At 41.4% G+C, this 22,021-nt stretch overlaps 1 long non-coding RNA gene across 7 annotated transcripts in view; it reads right to left on the reverse strand.

Moving 5' to 3' along the window:
- Positions 1-22,021, reverse strand: part of LOC103003887 (uncharacterized) — a 293,955-nt gene that overhangs the window by 47,048 nt on the left and 224,886 nt on the right. For 2 of the 7 annotated variants that reach the window (XR_009005964.1, XR_009005962.1), the window contains one exon: positions 14,680-15,019. The exons of the other annotated variants lie outside the window; for them this stretch is intronic. This is a non-coding gene — a long non-coding RNA (uncharacterized LOC103003887). Of the gene's footprint in view, positions 1-14,679; positions 15,020-22,021 lie in introns of those variants that run through there. 7 annotated transcript variants of the gene reach the window in all.

Consider the following 22,021-nt stretch of genomic DNA (forward strand, 5'->3'; position numbering starts at 1 on the left):
GCCCTGAGCTGGTGTCGGCCAGCAAAGGGCGGCCACCACAAACACAAAAATCTTTAAAACACAGTGAACAGAAGAAGAAGGAGGGAAATCATTAAACACAGAAAACATCTGTGTCTCTGCTCCACGCGGGCTTATTTTTCCAATACCTCACATACTTCAAATACTTCGGTACAACTCCTGCGTGGGCGGAGAAGAAAAGAAAAATAACAAAACTCGATATTTTATTAAGCAGATTATCTATATTGACATGAAAAATTGGATACTCTTTTTTTTTTTTTTGAAAAAAAATAAATATAACTTTTGTTTGTTTTTGGAAGCTTTTTGTGTTCGCTTCTTTGGCCAGACGGGTATCTTTGCCCCGTTCCTCTCCTGGGTTGACGGTGGGCCCACATCCAAGCTCAGGTAGCTCAGCGGGGCGGCTGCTAGGCGTCTGTGTCGAGGGCTGAGACTGCAAAAGAGTTCGAAGGAGCAAAATTGCTGGTAGACCTTTTTGAAAATTATTTCACAGCACGTATAAACTACAGGGCTGACAAGAGGTTTTAAATATGTGCCAGGTATCTTTTTTTTTTCCTCTTTAAAAATAATTTCTGCCTCTGTAAATGCCTCATTTGTGAGTCTATTTTTTATTAATTTAAAAAATCTGCAGGCCTAATTTTTTTCCATTATTGCAGGGTTTGGAGATAAGAAATCGAGTGGGCCCATAGAGATCAAACTTATCAGATAGACGATCACATCCTCCTATAAACTCTTGTCACCAACACTTTAGTCAGAATGAGTTTGTAGAGGCATTGAATAGATTTTTAAATGACGAGTTTACTTCAGGGGACCTGGGGTCTTGTGAAATTTAAGCAAAACTTTTTCACACCCTTACCCTTAATTAAAGTTAACTTGTCCAGGAAATACTCTTTGAAAACATGTGGCTCTAAGGAGATGCTTGTGCTGTGCAAACAACTGTGACCTTCATTTGAAAGCCATCCTTGACCTTCTTCTATAATTACCAGACAAATAAAATAATATAAACATTGCCAACGCACTAGAAACTGTGTTTATCTGGAAGCAAATGGAACTAAGAGATCATATGTTTCAAGTTTAGTTCTATGGTTTTAGAAGCCCTCATCTTTGAAGTCATCCTGTATCGCTTCACTGAGGAACCTTAGTGGCTGCAGTGACTGGATTAGCGCTCTGTCTACACAGGAACCTTCCCAAAGAGCAGTGGTCGAAAAATAGCCCTGGGTCCCCGCAGATGGGTTTCTTGCTCCTTCCCCAGTGGAATGGACAGTGTGATCCCACTTGGTCTTATAGAATCTTTTACCTGGGAAGATGGTGTAGGTGATTAGGGATGCCCAGGGTGTGCTGTCAGAACTGTCTCTCTTGGGTTTAGAGATACTACGTGGCCATCACTATGGCTTACCTGCCACTGCTGGCTTTTCTGTTCTTCTCTCTCACGAGCTTTTTGAAATCTTAGATCCAAATGAGCCATTTCATCTCTGGCTACTAGGGCGTCTTTAATACCCTGCGTCTTCACATTCCAGACTCTTACCCTATGGTTCTAAATGATGGCTTCCGTGTGTCTTAATGACGTTTTTCTTTCCAGAAATACTTTTCATGATTCAACTTATTCAAACAAACAAAAAAGCAAACAGACAAAATCTTCCCACTCTTCAGCTGGGGAGAACGATTCCTCTTAGCAGCTCGGGCCTCTAAAGTCTGTAGCTACTTCAGATGAACCCGGCTTCTGTTAATAGAACATACGCCATCGACATCATTCAGCAGAGCCGTGTTCTCTGCATGCATATGTTGCTTTTCAGTTCTTGTTCAATTCTGAGGAACTCTGCAGGTATCATATTTGAATGTTTACTGTCCCTTCAATTACAAAACATTTCACTGCCTTCCTTCAACTGCTGTATGATACCAGCCCAGGGGTAACAAACTATTGATACATTCTGACCTGAAACAATAAGGAACAAAGGAAAGAGGGGTAGGTACCTCTGCTTCGCAGAATGTTCGCCTTGTATCTGATTAGCTTCCCCCAAACAGGGTGATGACCTGAGTTTGTGTTCCACTGGCGGACATCACCTTCCTCAGCAGCCTTAGCTGTCTTGCATGCAAAGGTCATTTTCACAGGTAGAAGAAACGATCTGACATCAGCAGGCATGGAAGGAGTAGCAAGTGGCAGAGATTTTGCAAGTCCCCGAGTCATTGATTATGACAGAATACTGGACATTTTGCTAAGTTTAGAATCCCCTTAAGCGTATTGAGGTTCAAGTACCATTAACTCTTGGCAAAATTCTCCTTCCTAATTCAAAGAACAAAGGATTACTAACGCTCGTAAAAAGGCTTCTCAAATTTCAAATAGCTTTTAAAAAACATTTAATGAGTTAAGAGTAATTGAATCAGAAACATATGGATTAAATTTTCCTTGAAATTCACCAGGGTTTAATATTAAGGGAGAACTCATTCAGCAGAACCCCCAAAGACTAGCCGATCCCAATTTTCTAAAGATCAACTAGTAACCCTCTGTAACCCTTCATCTTCACCCATTTTTCTTTGTCTAAAGAGTTTTGTGGTTTGGATGGTATTGGGTTGATTATAATTGTACCAGTAGACAACACATCTGTCAATGGAAGAATTCAATACATCTGCTGCTTACGTCTTCATGGACTTCATCGACTTACTTGCCTATAAGTAATTTAACTTTGTGATAACCTCATCCATCTAGAACGTGGTTTTTAAACTGTTTGACCAACATGAACGTTTTGTAAACCCAATTGCGTGCAGATTCACAATCTGAAACAGGAGTTCTAGTTCCCATCTGTGGCGGCTCTTCAGCACCCCTGTGGAATCCTGGAACATAATTTACAAACCTTTGATCTAGCGTCTAGCCAAGAATGGGGAAAGACACAAAATAAAAGGAAGGGGGAATTCCTAAGAAGCCCAAATGGACACTACAGAGTCCATGAGACGATTAGAAAATTCCTGCATCAGAACCTTTATATCCTCACTCTACAAAAATTTCTAGCAAGTTTTGATCCCTTCTATATCCACCGAAGATTGACAGCAACAAATTGGGAGACCTAAAACTGTAAAAAGATAGATGGGAAGGAAAGGGGGAAAACACAAAATCTAGACAATTTTCAAAAGGCTTAGCGAATCTCTCCCTTTATGTTTGGGAGAAATAGCCTACGACCTTCACGAACTTTCAGAGTATCATTGCATCCAAGGCAGGGTAACAGCTGGTGTGGGTCACTGACCTCAAGTGATAAAGAAGACTTTATCTTCAGAAATGCTCTAGAGCAAGAGAAAAGTGATGTCCACGCTGCCTCATTGTCTTTTATCCAACGTGTGTAGAATGCACCAAAAACTGATTGTGGGCTCCTAGGAAACGGTAAACACACAATCATACAATCTGTGCACTTGAGATAGGTTCCCCCACCCCTCGACTTCTGCACGAATTCCTTCTAGAACTTAGTTAAGATAAAATAGCTGGGAGGGTAAATCAGTAGGAGAAGTCCTTGGGTCTCTGCTGTTTGAAGAGGCTGTAAGCGCCAGTGCTGCCGGGGAGAGCATCGTTCCAACAGCTGAATCGCCCACAGACGGCACAGAGGGCTGAGACATCTATGTTTTCAGACACAGTGAATTCTTTTTGGAAATGTGGCAGCAATGTGTTAGGCGTAGCCCTAGCTGGAGACAGATGTAAGAGTCAGAGTAACGTAGGAAATGTGGATCCAGAAAGAAATAATAAATTCCCTTAGGGAAAAAAAATGGGTTGTATTATCTTGGTGCAGAATCAAGTCTAGGTGGAGCCTTCAAAGACCTGTGGAAATGACTAACAGTAACATTTCAGACGTCTACAGATCAAACCCCGGAATATAATAATATAGCCTCTGTCTTCCTTCATAACTCCATAAGGAAGGATTCCTGTTCGCAAAAAAGCACACTCGAATGATATTTAGTGTTTCTTTATTTAGATGTGTGAAAATGCGATTCCCAGAGCCTAGGTGAATATAACCTCCCTCTTTTGAAATATTAGAGTATTGTTGATGAAGGTTACCAAGAAAAGCTCTCCCTATCAGAAGTTCCAAGGTGCTGAACATTCTGAAAATTATTCACCCAGGGTCCAACCTTTTCCAACCACCTACAATTAAACCCAAAACAGAAACTAGAAACCCAGCTAGGGAAAAGGGGGGAAGAAAAGACAAATACAAGGGCGCTAATGTAAGGGTAAAGCAAAGGTACTATATTACTTGTCCTAAACTCACTGTGTAGCAAAATAGGGTTGTTTCTATGGATTTGAACATTTTGCAAAATTAATGTCACTATCTCATTCCCTGCAAACCCTAACACCTATTGGAGAACCCTGCCAGTTTCCATCGGAGCCCAGCAAAACCTCCCTCTCCTTGAAGCATACGCCAGGAGCTGGTCTTCTGGCATGAACGTATGCATGGGACATGCTGCCCAAAGTCTCAGTTCTGGAACCTCCCAGAGGAGTCCTCATTTCTCCCGGATGCTGCTGGTAAGTCCATGTCTACGGGACAAAGAGTATTCTTCTGGAGCTTGAGGCACAATGGCCCTCTGCCCTTCAGAGAGCTGGGGGTGAAAAACATGTTCTTTTGCTACCCTGTACCTTCAGTTTGGCAATAACGGGAGAAAAACAGCAGTTCTGAGGTTGAAAAGAAAAAAGTTGATGTGTGACTCACACAATACAAAATAAAGAATGCTGTAGGGAATGGTTTTGAAGATGGATGTACCGGTAAAGGGAGCAACAGGTCTTGTGGGTTAAAAGAGAAATCTATGTCTTCTTCTGTGTCTTTCAATGTCAACAAGATCCGGAGAAACACACCAGATGCTCATAGTAGGAGGTTTTCCCATGAGCTGCTGGGGGTTCAATCTCCCATGGTTTTTCAAACGTCCAACATGCTACTTCTTTGGAAAGTACTGCCATAGTGCAGGAGAATTTTCAAATAAAAAGTACACATTCTTTTAAGAAATTGTGTTCACATTTCAGAAGCCCTGTCGCCAAGTCCTTCTTACATGACTCTAGGAATTTGTTTGGATGTTGGTAATACTGACAATTGATTTTGTAAAAGTTAATAGCATATTCAAACGTTTGTAGTAAAAAAAAAAAAAAAAATTGTGTTCAGCTAAATCTTTATATAACAGAGAATTCATGTTCTAATATTCTGAAAGCTCCAATAACTTTTTATGAGGAAACTGGAGATCAGTGAGCTCAGGGAAAGCGGGGGTTAAAAGTCACAGTCAGAGCAGGGTTAGGGAGGAGCGCTTCTCCCTGGTATCGCGCAGAGAGGGCACAGACCAAAGGCGGCATCATTTTCTGTTATGAACGCTCTAGCCTCTGGGTAGAAATAGGTCCATTATACATTGGTGTCCCATCTGCAGGCTGCTTTGCAGGCTCTACCCATGTTGGAAAATCATTTAGCACCACTCAGAGCAAGAGCCAGAGCCCTGCGTGTGTGTGTGTGTGTGTGTGTGTGTGCGTGTGTGTGCATTTTTACTAAAGGAATGTGTGCTCATATTTAAAAATAAAATAATATTGAGTGCTTAAAATTGAAAGCAAGAGCGCCCTGCCTCTGCACACCCCACCCAGCTCTGCTCCTAAAGAGGCGACTCCTCTTAACTTTGTTGGCAGTTTCTCCTGGCAGTGCCCTTTGCTCACCTAAAAAGATGGATAATTTTTACCCCTCATTCTTGACTAATTCTTACTATAATGGCAGATGAAGATCTGATTTACCTATGCTCCCCACACAGCCCTAGTTCTACTGTAATTCCTCCGTCAGCTACCTCGTCACTTTAGACGACACACGGCTGCCTTTTTTCTAGTTCTTCCCAAGTCTCCCTGGGCTGCAGTTTCAGCAACCCCTGGATCTGGTAGCCAGTGGATGGCAAACGGTGCTGTGCACAGAAGCCATAAGCAATCCAAGTGTAGCCTGGGCGGCCCATGTGGGCTCTACTCTCTGAATTCCCGCGACACAAGACTACTGGATTTTCATATGGCCACCAACCTTTAGCCAGTTTGCAAAAAGAATGAGTGATTTTGTAAACGGAGACGTCACAGGCCCCGTCGTGCTGCCAAGGGCGGGACAGGGTCACGTCCCTCTGGGCAGCCAGGCACCTGGCCAGAGCCCGGGGCCTTCCAGCCGTGAGGAAGGGCAGAGGTGATCACAGAGACAGGGATAAGTCTTTGTCCCTTCCCTTCCTCCTGAGTCACCGTGGGTGATCTTTAGACAGCTTTTCACATCAGAACAGTCTTAAAGGGCAAAAAAGAAAGGTCTCCACCAACCCTCCGTGTACCTGGACTCGTTTCAACTCATCACACAAGTGGCCTTGCTCTTCCCGAGAAGGCTTGATTGGATGACAATCCTCTGTACTCTCACCCTCACGAGGTTTCCTGGTTCTTTAACGTGAGTCACGCGGAGCTCATTGATTCTGCCTTAGTCACCATGTTCATGTTCAGTCACTCTGAACACCTCAGTCTGCCTACAGCCTCTTTAATATGTGGGTTGTGAAGTGCATTCTGGACAAAACTCCACCGTTAATGAATTGTGTGGCTTTGGGCATGTCACTTAAGCTCTCTGAGGCTTGGTTGCTTTGTATATAGTATGACTGTTTTTAATGTCCAAGGGCAATGCATAAGATTGGAGAACTATAGAATCTTGAATGTGGAAAACAAATCTCAAAAGTCTTAAAATTCCATCTCTTTCTGAATGCATAAATCCTTCCCCAGTATCCCTGGAATATGTCCGTTAGTGCCCGAATCCTTGTAGGCACAGGGAATTAAAAAACAATACTTCAAGGGTGGTCTGACCTGAGCCGAGAACAGTGGTATTTTTAACACCCTTGATCTTGACACTGTTCTCGTATTTTAAAAAAACCTAAGTTTGCATTATATTCATATGTATTTTTTGGCTGCTACATGATACTTTTGGCTCATTTGGTACTTGTGGTCACAGAAAATCATGAGAGTTACACACACACACACACACAATTCTTTCCACTTCATTCTGAACTTAATCTTTTTCCCCCAAATACATATGCTTGTTCTTTGTTTTATAAATTGTTTTTTGCCTTTGTTACTGTTTTCCTCTCATCAAGTAATTCAGGTTCAGGTATCTAAAAGGTACAAATATGAAGTGAAAATCAACTGTAATTCCAACCCAGAGTGCGCCACTGTTACATTCTGGTGAATATCACTTCAAATGTTTTCCCTCTGTGTGTGTGTGTATCTATCTGCCAATGAGCGCACACACACACACACACACACACACACACACCCCAAACTATGGTGCATCTGATGGCAGGTAGGAGAAAAGCCCATTGAAATACATTGATTTAAACGATGAAGGGGGTCCCTTGTCTTGGTGGTGTGGCTTCAAGGGCTACTGACGTGGGGACTCGGTGATGTCACCAAGGACAAGCCTGTGTTCTGTTTCTCCTCTATTTTCTATGGTATCGGCTTCACCAAGGGAACGTCCCTTTCTCTTATGATGTCAGGAGCGTCCCAAGCACTAATGGGAACAGATGTGCAAGACCATATCCAAGGAGAGGGATTGAGGGCCTTTTCTGGAATTTCTCTCAGGGGAGCAAAGAACTGTCATTACGACAATTTTCCAGAAAACTTATTCTCCCATCTTACTCTGCTGAGAGGAATAACTTGTCCACCTCTGAATCTCCCATCTTACTCTGCTGAGAGGAATAACTTGTCCACCTCTGAATCAATCACTGTAGCCAGCTGTTATGATTACACCGATCACTTTAGGCCCTAATCAACTACTACACCCCTAGGGCCAGAGGTGGAGTTACTTTCTCCCGAACTCACAGGCCTGAGGAAAGAAGGTATAAATACCTGTATGAAATTTACCAAGGGAAGTAAAATAGGTTGTGGTGAAGCAACAGCAATGTCATATATATGTGTGTGTATATATATATATATATATATATACACACACACACACACACACCCATATATATCCCTTATATAGGTTGTATACATATAAAACACTATATATAGGTTATATAGATAGATAGATAGATATAGATATAGATATTTAACCCTTTAGGGTATATGGGTAGGTAGGTAGGTGAGTGGATGGATGGACGGTTGCACAGATAGAAAGATGGAGAGACTAGATAGATGATAGATAGATACATACAGAAGATCAAATTAAACATGCTGTTTTATAACCTGTTGTTCGGTAACCTCATTCCATGAACATTTCGCACGTCAATCCTCAGACTCTTGTACCATTTGAAATGGATAAATGATATCCTGGTATAATCTGTGATCATGACTAAAGGTTTTAATCGGCCTCTATTAGCGAACAATTCGGCTACGCTGGGCTCTTTCCAGCGGACGTAAAATGCTGAGGTGACGCGTCGGCACGCGCGTTATGGCACAATCAGCTTCTGCTTCCCTTTGATACATTTCTGTAAATATTCTCTAAAATATCCTGTAAATATTTATTCAGAAAAAAATAAATTTCTGAGTAAAAGGATAAGAAAATATAAAGTTTCAAGACATTTGGCCAGATCGTTTTCCAAGAAGGCTGTTCATTTATCCTACTGCCAATATTATATGAAACTGCCCATTTTGACACATATTTAACACAAAATGTTTTTAATACATTTTATACGATTTTTACCCTCCAGGTCTAATAGCAGAGTGGGAAACACTAGCTGCTCTGAGTTCAGTGTGTGGTTCTTTTGTTACTGGTAGGGTCAGACATTTGAACACAGATGGTCGTCTAGTCTATTTTTTCTTTTGCCTAATTTTCTATTGAAGTGCTCATCTTTTATATAAATTTGTAAATGCTTTGTAAATGTTTAACTTCTGCTGTATTTGTTGCATGTTAATTATTCCTTATTTGTCTGTCCACTTTATTTATGGTGTTTTTGCCATATGAAGTTAAAACATTACAATGTAATAGTTTGTTGCTGTTTTCACATTCAGGGGGATTTTTTAGCCTAAAATAAGTAGGAATTTAAGTATTTTTTTTAACATCTCCAAAGTGTTCCTAACATATTTATCTAGTGATTTAAAATGCCATCTACACACTTGAAAACACTGATGAAGTAGTTTTCCCCAAAAACTCTTGCTGGGTACCCGGAAAAAAATAGATAAAAAACTCAAAATTTAAATCAGAATAAATTTTGGAAAAATCAAGCATTTAAACATAAAAAATAAATAAATAAACAAATGAAATAAATATGGAAGATGCTTTTATAATCTTAAATCAGGAAAAAATTTCAAATATGATATAAAACCCTGAAGCCAAAAAAGAAGAGTTTGATAAATTCAAAAATAAATTTAATAATTTTAAAATATGCATATTTTAAAAAGCACTATGTCAAAGATCAGTGATAAGTTGAGGAAAATATTTGTAACTCATAAAAAAAAGGACTAAGTCCCTCAATATATAAAGATTCATGCAAATCCATGAGGAAAGTGTACACGTAAAAGAACTACAAGTGTTTTTAAAAATCACAAAATACACATCACCTCACCCATATTAACAGAAATGAATGTTAAAACTATAATAAGACACCTTTTTTTTCCCTATCAGATTGAAAATGTTCAGGAAATTTGCTACAATACAGTTTTGGCAGAATGTGGGGAAGTGAAATTCTCATAAGTCATTGTTAGAAATATGAATCGCTGGAGAGAATAATGTGGCACATGTAGTAAGATTATGTAGATCTACAGAGATGTAGATAGGTGTGTCTTTTGACCCAGCGATGCCGAGGGCTTGCCCTACAGCTGTGTCACACGCGGGAGAAGGCATGTGTGTAACAGGACATCCAGTGCAGGATGTAGTAGCATTCATAGATGGGACGCTACACAGCATTAGAAACGATGAGATAACACCAAACTACTGATGTGGACCAGTCTCTAAGATACTGTTGCTAAGTAGCTGCTAAGTATTGCTAAGCCTCTAAGACACTTTACTAAGGTAAGTAAAGCCAATAAACGGGAGGGGGCGGTGCAGAGGCATCACCTGTACTTTGCTATCATTGGTGCAAACTCCAGCAGTAATCAGCAGGGGTTCTTACATATGTGCAGAAACATAAACCACAGCCAGGTAATACTGGTTGCCTCTGGGCAAAGAAACTGAACAGCTGGAGGACCAGGAGGGAGGGTGACTTACTTTTCATTACATGCCTTTTGTATGGCATTCACTTATTACCTATTCAAAAACATGATTATGTTTAAAAGATAAAATGATAACATTTCTTATGTTAAATTCCTTTAAGTAATACTTCAGTCCATTTCTGCACTCTCTGTTCTGTTACATTAATATAGGTTTGTAATGCTATATCATTTCCATTTTACCACAGACTACTAACCCATTGTAAAGCTTGTTCCCCATATATTTATCTTTTTGCCAGGATTTTTCCAATATTCAAAAATGTTTAGTTTTACAGGTACATTTTACAAACCTTTGTCACTGTTCAAAATTATCTTGCTGAGGATTTCATTGGAAGTAGGTGAAATGGATGTTAATTTGTAGAGAACCAATACGTTAAAAATACTGTTTTCCCATCCAAAAATGTGGTACCTCTCTCTAGTTACAAAAATTTTTTTTATACATGTCATGCTTTTCTCCACCTGGGCCCTACAAGTCATGAAGTTTATTCCTGAGCATCTTGATTTTTGCACGAGTCTTTTTACATCACATTTTTGGATGTTTACTGTTAGTTTATGATAGCACAATTGATTTGCACACTAAAAAGCACTTCTTTTAAAATTGTGGACTCTGCTGAATTCTAATGTATCTATAGCATTTTGTTTCAATTCCTTGGATTTTTAGTAGGTAATCATATTATCAGCATCGTCAGCAAAAACGGATGTTTATCTCCTCTTTGATGACATTTATACATATTAATGTGTTTATTCTCAATTTACTTTGCTTGGTAATTTAAATGATAGTAATAATAATGGACATTATTATTTATTCCTGCCATCAATGGGGATGTATCCACCCTCATTTCCTTGAGCAATATATATCTACTCATACGGCAATGGCTGGCATAGTTTTATCACAAACATCTATTAACAAGTCTACCATGCAAGCTCTATGCAAGGTGTAGATACAGAACAGAGACCAAATAAATATGGGCCTTGCCTCCACAGAGTACAAAGATCAGGAGAGGCAGAGAGATAATAAACAGGTACACTAATAAGTAAGTATGTAATTACAGATTTAGAAATGTGCTGTGAAGGCGACGCTTAGGGAAAAAATGGCGGAGGCTCATGCGTAGACCCTATTTAGGTGACATGTCAGGGGAAGAAGCATGTAAAGAAAAAGGGCAAGGCATCGTAGGCAGAAAGCACAGCATATGCAAACTCTCTAAGGCAGGAAGAGTTAGTCAAGGCCATGAGAAGGTCAGTGTAGCTAGAATAGAGGATACAGTGAGTGAGTGAGTGGGAGGGCCAGCTGAGGTGAGAAGAATAAGCCAAATGCAGTTCCACAGGCTAATGAGGCCTGACTTTTCTTTGTGTCATGGCCTGAGATCACCAGGAAGGTAAGAAGTGTCCCGTGACAGGGGCTGTGACTGAGGCGTGCACACACTCTCTGGTGTATGAAGGCAACAGTTCCTTCCTCTGCAGGGATGGTCGAGAACCGGCTTTCACTAGAAACGGCCCAGGATTCCAGCTGGAGCAGAGCAATCACCCAGCAAAATGGAAGTTATTGGGAATGAGGGTGGAGACAAGAAGAGAGGAAGGAGTAACAGCCTTCCTGGCGGAGGGAGCCGCGTCTACAGAGGTGGGGGTAGGAGGTGGGGTTAGTGCTGAGACATAAACCCACATGTACCAGATCATAAACACCTCCTGGTCGTTGTGCTCCGAGGCTAGCGCGTTACGCCGAGCGCGATGCAGAGGACCTGAGGAATCGGGGCAGCGGGACGGCCTGGCCAGCTTTGGGTTTGTGGTGACCCCTCTGGTGGTTGTGATCGTGAGGAAGGTTGGTGTGAGGAGAGGGGGGCCTGGATATAGGGACACAATGAGGAATTGATCGAAGCCATTCATGCCTGGACGATCACGACAAAGGGAATGGAGAAGAAGGGGCATGTTTAAAAACATACTTCGGAAGGGGAATCAATGAAAGAATAAATGTTTACGGCACCTGTTTGATTAGACATTTTAAAAGCAGTGACAGGCTCAGTGATGGTATGAGATTCATTTCAGGTAAGTTGCCCTATTTCTTGATAAATAGTCTGCATGTTATTTTCTTTGCAACTGTCTCATCTCCTTACTACTTCAGCACGCCCAATTTACACACTACAATTACACACACACACACACACTCACTTTACTGGCAGATATTCAGAGAACAGGAATGGTAAGAGGACGTGATCAACGGTTCCCAATCTGGTGAATCATCAAAAAATAGAGACTTCCCCAGCCTCAGGCCACTCATGGCAGCTCTCTACCCTCAGCACAGCCGGGAGTGATGCTAAAAATATTTAACAACTGGTACTGGCATCCCACGTGCCAAGGCTGGGGCACTGAGGCAGGGCCCTGCACACGCAGCTCCCCCACTGTGTCAGGCACCTTTAGGTGTGAGTCACGTGGGGGCCAGGTGTCGCAAGGCCCAGGGGAGGCGGGGGACCATCTCGCCACGCAGAGGTTTGGGATCGTGATGAGTTACCTAGCCGCGTGGAAGGACCAGTAATCGCCCGAGCTCAGCCTCCGAGGGGCAGGACACTCTCACCGTGAGAGTGATGCCCCGTGGGAGGTGGACACCCCTGGCCAGGGGCGAGCATAGTTTTGTTTCCAGGAGTGTGTGTAGCGAGTATGAGAATGCGCTCTGGGCGATTCTAATCTCCCCCACTAAACCCCACCTGCCCCCAGCTCTCAGAGCTCAGGAAGCATCGCTGGCTTCCCAGACAACTGTCCCTGAGGACAACGCTCACCTTCTCGGGCCCCCAGATCTGTACAGCATCCTGAAGAGTGCCTGCGTCCACTCGGAAGAAGGGGACCACGTGTATCAGGCACCGTACTGCTCAGTAACAGAGGATACAGGAATCACGTCTGATGGGTTAATTTGCCGGGACCCAGATCACACTTTCCGTCAAAGGGAAACACAGGCGGGAGCGGGGAGAGGGGAAAGGGGTGCTGGCAGAGGCCGCTGGACACTGGGAAGCAGGTCCGAGGGGTAAACCTGCGAGGGCTGCTGGCCCTCCCCCAGCGAGGATGCTGGGGCCTGTCCTGGGGAGGAGGGAGCGTGATTCATCTGCTGCAGCTGCTCCCTGACCTGGGCTGACCCCCGGCTGGTCCCGTGGGCACAGACCCTGACTCAGAGAGATTCCATTTTAGGGCTCAGCCTCAGCGGCCGCAGCTCATATTGGTGTTGGTGATGGTGCTTTCACAGCAACAACCTAACATTTTCTAAATGTTCACTGTTTGTCTAAGCGTGGACAAAAGATGACACGTCTCTCCTACTTTTGCTATATTTTTATGACCATGAACACGTCATCACTGGGTACTCATAAGGAGCAAGGGATGCTTTTAAAAGAAATCTCACTCAAAAAAAAAAAAAACCAACATCCTTCCTTTGGTAAGAGTTTATGTATTTAATTCTAGGTGGAAAGTAGTTTCAGTGTGATCGTTACAGTGGCTCAGCGTCCTAGCTCTGGATGACTTCCTCAGTTTCCCCTCTGTGCCCCTTCCGAATGTCTGTCCCTCTCCAGGATTCAAGGCCCATCAGACAGACAGTGGCACCTCTGACCACAGCCGTCCCTCTCACCTCTCGGGACAGGATAAAGTCAGATCGGCCCTGGGAGAGAGCGGAGGAGAGGGTCTCTCACCGCCCTCACTCTCACCACCTACAGTCTTGTGATGGAGGAGAGCAGAGAGCCAGCTGGAAGGGACGTAGACGTGTATCTCTTTTTAAAATATTTTGAGAGTAGTTGTAGATTTACCACAAAAAGTTGCAAAGATACAAAACAAGCCCCACATACCCCAACCCAGTTTCCCTTACTGTTGGCATCTTACATGACAATGCTGTATTTGTCAAAACCAAGGGAACAATACTGATAATGTTATTATTAAACAAAGCCATGCCTTATTCAGACTTTCTTAATTTTTGCCTAATGTCCTTTTTCTGTTCCAGAGCTCTACCTAGGAAACCACACGACATTTAGTCATCACGTTCCCGTAGGCTTCTCTGGGATGGGGCAGTTTCTCAGAGTTGCTTTGTTTTTGATGACCTTGACAGTTTTGAGGAGTACTGGTCAGATATTTCACAAAATTCCCCTCAATTTGTGTTTCTCTGATGGTTTTCTCATGATGGGACAGTGTGGGTTTGGGAGGAAGACGCCAGAGGTGGAGCACCCCTGTCTTCCCATCAGATCAAGGACACTTGGTGTCACCACAACTCCTCACGGTTGATGCCAATGTGAACCCCTGGCTGAGGTTATGCTTGTTGGTTTTCTCCACCGTACACTTACCTTCCCGAGCCTTTTCTCACTGCACTTCTTTTACTGACGCCACGACACACAGCCCACAGTTACGGGGTAAGGGGTATGTCCTACCGCACGGAAGGTGGAGTATTGGCATAAATGACATGAAATCGTTCTGCACAGATTTACCTATTCTTTTCCATTTATTTGTTTATTCAATCAATCATTAGTCTATATCAGTAAGGACACATGGATATTTATTCTAATATTTGAATTATGATCTAATACTGGGTTTTTAGCTGCTCACATCACCCCAGACTTGGTTATTGGAGCTCTTTCAGTTGGTTCTTGGTCCCCTGGACATAACCCCATCACTCTCAGGTGGGTTGTTTGTTTTTGTTTTTGTTTCTTGTAAGCACTTTGTACTGGCACTGCAAGATGCCCCAGGCTCATCTTCGATATCTCCCACTTCAGCCCTAGAGTCAGCTATTTCTGCAAAGGGCTCAGGTTCCTTTTATTGGAGATGGTATTAGAAGCCAGGATCAGGGCACGTGGGGTGTGCTCATTGCCTCTGGGGTGTCATTGCTTCTAGGCTTCTCGGCTGACAGAGCAAGGAAATATATATTAGGTACATACAGTTTCAGGGCTGCTTTTTATCACCTTCTCCATTGTGTGTCCTTAGTAGCTATCAAATTTCCTACACCCTAAAGGGAATGGATGGAGTGAAAAGTACATGGGCCAATGAACCGGTAACTGAAATATTTCTACTAATCAGAACCCACACCTGGCTTTGCAAGGTGATGTACAGAGGCTTCATGCACTTAAACATTTAAAATTAGACTTTGCTCAGCTGACATGTCCTCCAGAAGGATTTATCTTATGAACTTTTGTCTCAACTTCAACTGGGTTGACTGGTGACTTCCTTAGCTCCTGGTGCAGATGGTAGGTTTGTTCCAATGATCTCTTTTTATGTTTGCTTCATCATACATGGAAGCCATACCTCAGGCCTGTGTCCTGTTTTGTGTAAAGCTGGACCTCGTGCCTGGCACACTATAAATAATCAGTAACATAAGAAAAATAAATAAGAGTGAGGGAGTAAATAAACCACTGAATTGTTACATCTAAGTGATGATACATCATTAATTGGGTACTCTGGAAAATGGTACTTAGAAGTATATCTATAACTTATAAATACCCTCAGAAACTGATTCACCACAGTTTTAGGAGGCTGGGGGAGGGGCCCAAATAGGGTTTCCCAGCCCAGGGTTCACTCAGGGGCACAGGAAAAACAGGGATAGGCCTCTTATAGACACTGAACTGGGTGGGATCAGTGTCCTGCTTCTGGGAGATCCGAAGAAGGGGGCAAGGTGAGCTTTTTTTATTTTTTAATTTAATTAATTAATTTATTTATTTATTTATTTTTGGCTGTGTTAGGTCTAAGTTTCTGTGCGAGGGCTTTCTCCAGTTGCGGTGAGCGGGGGCCACTCTTCATCGCGGTGCGCGGGCCTCTCACTATCGCGGCCTCTCTTTTTGCGGAGCACAGACTCCAGATGCGCAGGCTCAGTAGTTGTGGCTCACGGGCCTAGTTGCTCCACGGCATGTGGGATCTTCCCAGACCAGGGCTCGAACCTGTGTCCCCTGCATTAGCAGGCGGATTCTCAACCACTGTGCCACCAGGGAAGCCCCCAAGGTGAGCTTTTTATCCCCTCCCCACTCTGCGTCTTCCTCAAAACTGCTCCTGTGCAGGTGACTGATGGCATGAACGGTCACGTCACTTTCATCTTTTGCTATCAAAAGCCCTTGGTTCCAATTGCAAATATCAATACCCACCTGACGTTTTTTCTAAGAACCAAAGTGGTTTTGCAAGATGATTTCACTTTAAAGTGAGATGAATTGGTTGTTTTCCCAAGTGTTCAAATTATCTGAGTGAAGCAACGGATCGACTCAGGCAGAGCCTCTATCCCACCCAAGGGACAGTGTACGGCCCCTTCTTCTCCAGGGTCTGGAGACCGGGCTTTACACGAGGCTCCGAGCAGAAGCAGCTTGGCAGCTTGGCTGCCAGAGCTGCCTGTCTCCTCCGGACTCCATCACCATCCCCGCCGGGCCACGCGGCCTCTCCCCTTCCATCAGCAGACCCTGCGGATTGCCCCAGCCGGGAGGGCAGGCCCTTCCACATGTGCTCTGAGACCCTTGCACGGGTCTTTCCTTCTTCCCTGGGCCCACAAGCTACCATTCCTTGATTCCCTATTTCCAGCCATCAAAACATGGGGCTTTGGAGAACAGCCAATTGTGCACTCTCTCACGACACCAACCCAAACACACGTCTATTCGAGGGAGCAGTTGTGCCAGCTTTGTGCCCCACGGCTCCCTGGACAACTGTGGGTTCTAAAAACGGCCCCTCACCCTCCTTTCGCCCTGAAGGGTTGGGCTGCAGGGCTTGCTTTGCTCACACCATTCTCCTCAAGGCCGGGCTGCAGCTGCAAACAGTTCGTGTGTGCAGTGGCCTCTCTGAAAATAGTTGTCTTTGTTGTGACTGAGGTATTTAGATCTTTTTTCTTTCTTTTTTTTTTCCCCCACCCCAGTAGTGCCCTTATTTGATTGACTGATGGGTCTGCAAGTTATTTTGGATCTGGGTTATTTCTATTCCTGATGTAAGATGCTAGAAGCTGCATAATTGCTAACCCACTCTTTTCATTTGATAATCTATACTAAGAAAGTAAGCTGTTCTGTTGTAAAGTCTGTATTTTTTTTTTTTTTCTCTCAGACATATTGATGGTCAGAACCCAGCCCTGGGTGTTTTCCCTGGTGGTAAATTGTCACCGCTTGCAGGTGTGATATATCACTATCTTTGTGTCTAGTGCCCTCAGGGTAATCTTTTTTAGGATTCTTTTTCTGGAGGACAAAAAAACACGCCACCTCCTTTAGTAAATCATTCTGTGAGTGGCCCGCGAGAGAGGAAGGGAAGCCGCGTGGCAATAAAGATATTATCTGCAGGAGCTTAGATTAACCACGATGTGGAAGGTGGTGAGTTGATTTTCTCAATGACGAGAGTTTGATAAATTGGCTTCTTCACACTGCACAGAAATTTAACTCGATGACATCTTAAGCTTAAACTATAAGAAGGTAGAATGACATGAGCGTCTAGAGAGAAGGAAATTCCTGGATTACTTCGACTTCACACGTGCAGTTTTCACTTAAGGTGGTAATTATAAATATTGTCCTTGTTTTTTAATGTGAAATGTTTACTTTAAGTTTAAATAGTTGTATAATCTTTCTTGACATTTTAAAATTATAAAAATGAAAATACTAACTGGACAAGAAAATAATTTAAAGATTATTAAAATAAGTGATTACAATAGAAAAGAATTGTGCTGAAATGTCCATAGTTACAAAAATTGCCATCCCGGTAATAACTATAAATGAGTGCTTAATTAAAAGCAATGTTGTCCTAATGAACAAATGCAAAACCACTTTAATACTTGGATTTTACTATTGGAGTATCATGTAAAGACAAAGTAGGGGATTTTACAAAAAATATACTGCATACATTCTATATGTCAAAGGTTATACTATGAAGGGATTCTATGGCGAGAGAAGGAATTGCCAGGCTAGAAGTAACATGTGGTTAGAATTTTATAAAAAAATATTTGTGTACTTAGCATATCTCAATAAATTTTCCCTCAACCCATATATCACTCTTATCAAGTTGTCTACATACTACGTATATGAAACATATTTGGTGAAATTATGTCAAATTTAGAGTACAAATATAATCAATTATGTTGGGCTTTGGTCTGGTATAGTTTATGTGCATATACTTTATTCAGATTTGCCTACAGGTCGCAAAATATTAAGTCAACATGTAATGAAAAACTCACTTTAGCCTGGCAACTGGCTATCCAATAATTTATGCCAGGCTGTATGGATTAGGAATAGGGAAAATAGGCATAATATGTGGGAGAGTTTAACATACTTCTTTCAATAGGTGATAAAAGAAGTGGACAAAAAAAGATTGGATGACATATAAATTCCATCTCATGTACTATGTAGAACACAACAACTAACAAGGATGGAATAAGACTTCTTTTCAACAGCACATGTAAATTTGCAAATATTAAAAAACTTTAAAAGACTGACATAATTCAGAGTATGTACCCTCTCCACATTGTAACTGAGGTAGAAGTCATTAATAAAATGATAAATATAATATCTCCACTGTTTGGAAAGTGAGAAACTCCTAAATGGCTCCTCTACCAAGAATTCAAAATGGAAATGAGATCACATCTTTAACTGATGACATACATATCGAAACATGTGAGATACAGATAAAGAGGGAAATATACAGTCTTAAAGGAATATAGTAGAAAAAGTAGAAAGATGGAAAATAATAGCTTAAGCTCCCATTGGAAGAACTTAGAAAGAGAATGTTAGATCCCTTCCAAAGAAAGTAAACGGAAAGAAGTCATATATGTAAGAGAAGAAATCAATCAAGTAAAGAAAAACACTTAATGGAGAAAATCCACAGAGCCAAATAATGGTTTTATAAATGAATGATAAAATGGATAAACTGTAGCAAACCTTAACAATTAAAAAAGAGGGAAAGAGCAAAGAACGATTACCGGGAACAAGAATGAAGACATCACTACAGATTCTATAAATATTAAAAAATAATAAGAACATTTTAGAGGAAATGAACAAATTTCTTCAAAGGTACAATCAAAAGGACTCTGGAAGAAATTAGAAATCTGAATACTTCTAGAGTGATTGAATCAGTTATTAACACCCCCCATGCCCACACACACGAAGTCTGACTAGTGATTCCTCCAAATATTAAGAGAGTAACAGTGCCAATCTGACACATACTCTTGCAGAAAATAGAAAAGGAGAGAATATTTATAAATTTATTTCATGAGGCTAGTTTAACCTTGAGATGAAATCCAAAAGGATCATAAGAAAAGAGAATTATAAACTAACCTCTCTCACGAAAATAGAAGTGAAATTCTTAAGTTAAATATCAGCAGAACAGGGCTTCCCTGGTGGCGCAGTGGTTGAGAATCTGCCTGCTAATGCAGGGGACACGGGTTCGAGCCCTGGTCTGGGAAGATCCCACATGCCACGGAGCAGCTGGGCCCGTGAGCCACAATTGCTGAGCCTGCGCGTCTGGAGCCTGTGCCCCGCGACGGGAGGGGCCGCGATAGAGAGAGGCCCGCGCACCGCGATGAAGAGCGGTCCCCGCACCGCGATGAAGAGTGGCCCCCGCTTGCCGCAACTGGAGAAAGCCCTCGCACGAACCGAAGACCCAACACAGCCAAAAATAAATAAATAAATAAATAAATAAATAAGAAAATCCTTTAAAAAAAAAAATATCAGCAGAACAAATTCAGCAATAATAAAAACAATTAACCCATTGCAACCATCATGGAGTTTATACCAGGAGAGCAAAACTGTTTATTCACTGGCTTGTAATCAATGTGATTTACCACATTATCAGAAAACAAGGAGAGAAATCACAAGGTAATCTCAGCATTTGCAGAATAGCATAGCACATTTGATCAAATTCGATAAACACACTTCTTAAAAGCCTTTAGCCGCCTAGGATTAGAACGAAATTTCCATGATTTAATAAAGAGTATCTTTAAAAAAAAAAAAAAACAACCTACATCAAGTGGTAATTTGAAATGAAGAATTTCAAATGGCGAAGAAAATTTTTTCTTGAAAATGAGAACAAGATAAGGATTTTACTGTCACCTCTTCTACTCATCATGTTATAGGAGAGACAGTATAATAAGGAAAATTGTGTAAAGATTTAAAAGGAAGGAAAAAAACATTATTCAGAGTTAAGGTGGTTGTATAGATAGAAAATCCCCCCAATTTTAAGATAAAATACTAAAATTAATAAGTGAATTTGGCAAAATTACTGGAGAATAATAGGTCAATATGCAAAAATCCATGCTATATATCAGAAACAAATAAAAACTGAACATTTTAAATATTGTTTACTATAGTATAAAAATAAGTACTTAGGAATAAATCTAACAAAAGATGTGCAGGAACTGCACTGAAATGAGAAAACATTATTCAGAGCACTTTTAAAAGACCTAAATATATCTGGAAGGATATATGATGTTTATGTATTAGAAGGCTCAGTATTGTAAAGGTGTTAATTCTCCCTAAATTGATATATAGATTTAATGCAATTCCAATCTATGTCTCAGCAGATTTTGTGAAAATTGCAAACTAATGCTAAAAGGCCAACTACAGTCAAGGTAGTTTTGAGAAAAAGAAAGCTGAAGGACTTATGTGGTTAAAATGAAGGAAATAAAATGAAAGAAAGAAGGAAGGAAGGAGGGAAGGAAGGAAGAGAGGAAGGGAGGAAACCAAGTGTGCGCAAGGATTTAAGTAACAGGGAATCATCACACTTCATACTCTGCTGGCAGGGGTGTAAATTGTTATAATCTCCTTGGAAAACTGATGACATCTACTAAGTCTGAACATGTACACACCTTATGACACAGGGATTCCAGCTCTGCAATATGTTCTAGACTATGAATAACGGAAAGACATACAGATATTCAATAAAATGTATTTAAAAATTTATAGTGGCACTATGCATAATAACCCAGATCTGGGATCCTAATACTCATTCACGCACAGTAGGTCTGGCAAACAAACTGTGGTACATTCTTGGAATGAAATATTTTATAGCAATAAGCATGAGCAAACTCTTGCTATACGCAAAAACATGTTTGGAAGTCAAAACACAGTGTCAAAACGAAAGAGTCTATACTATATAATTCCATTTCTACAAAGTTATACAGCAGGTAAATCACAACAGTGGTTACTTTCAGGGGGGTAGCAAGAAGGATGGAGAATTAGGAGGACTTCTGGCATGTTGAATGACTGATCTATTTCTTGATCTGGGCGTTGGTACATAAAACCAATCCTTTTCTAAAGCTTAATCAAGCTCTACACCTCCCCAATAAAAATTTTACTTAAAAAATTTAAATGGGAAGAGGATAGAGAAATCTGTCCTGACGAAATAGACTATTTTGAATTGAAATATGGTGGAAAACATAGGCATTGAATGTGAATGCAGTGAGAAGCATCCTTCTTCCATCCTTGACCAAGTCTGTCTCCATCCAGCTGTAATAAATGTTGCAGTAGCAGAGCTTGACCATAATAAGTACTTTTGCAGGCTCAGCGCCAAACCCAGATAAGCCTCAGCAGGACTCTGTCCAATTTCTTAATTTAAAAATGCAGTTTTCATCGTAAAGGCTACTTTTAGCCTTCCTGTTAAATCTTTGCAGCACCAGCCTGTTCTATTCACCTTTCCCAGTGTTGACTAATCCTTGAAAATAATGGAAAGCAATTTTACAGAAGCATGAAGTGAGTTTTCATGGATTTTCATCTATATGAAGTGGGCTTCAGAATTATATTTGATCCTGAGTAGATTAGCTACCTAGATTTTTTCATCTTCTCCGATTCCCTTATTTTAACTTTGCTAAATCTCAGATGTTGTTCCCCAAAAGACTTTCAAGGAGTAATTGTTAAGCTAATAACATAAGTGAGATTATACAACTTTCTATCAAATGTCAACCAAAAA

This window comes from Balaenoptera acutorostrata, chromosome 18 (genome assembly GCF_949987535.1).
Source record: "Balaenoptera acutorostrata chromosome 18, mBalAcu1.1, whole genome shotgun sequence".
Lineage (NCBI taxonomy): Eukaryota > Metazoa > Chordata > Mammalia > Artiodactyla > Balaenopteridae > Balaenoptera > Balaenoptera acutorostrata.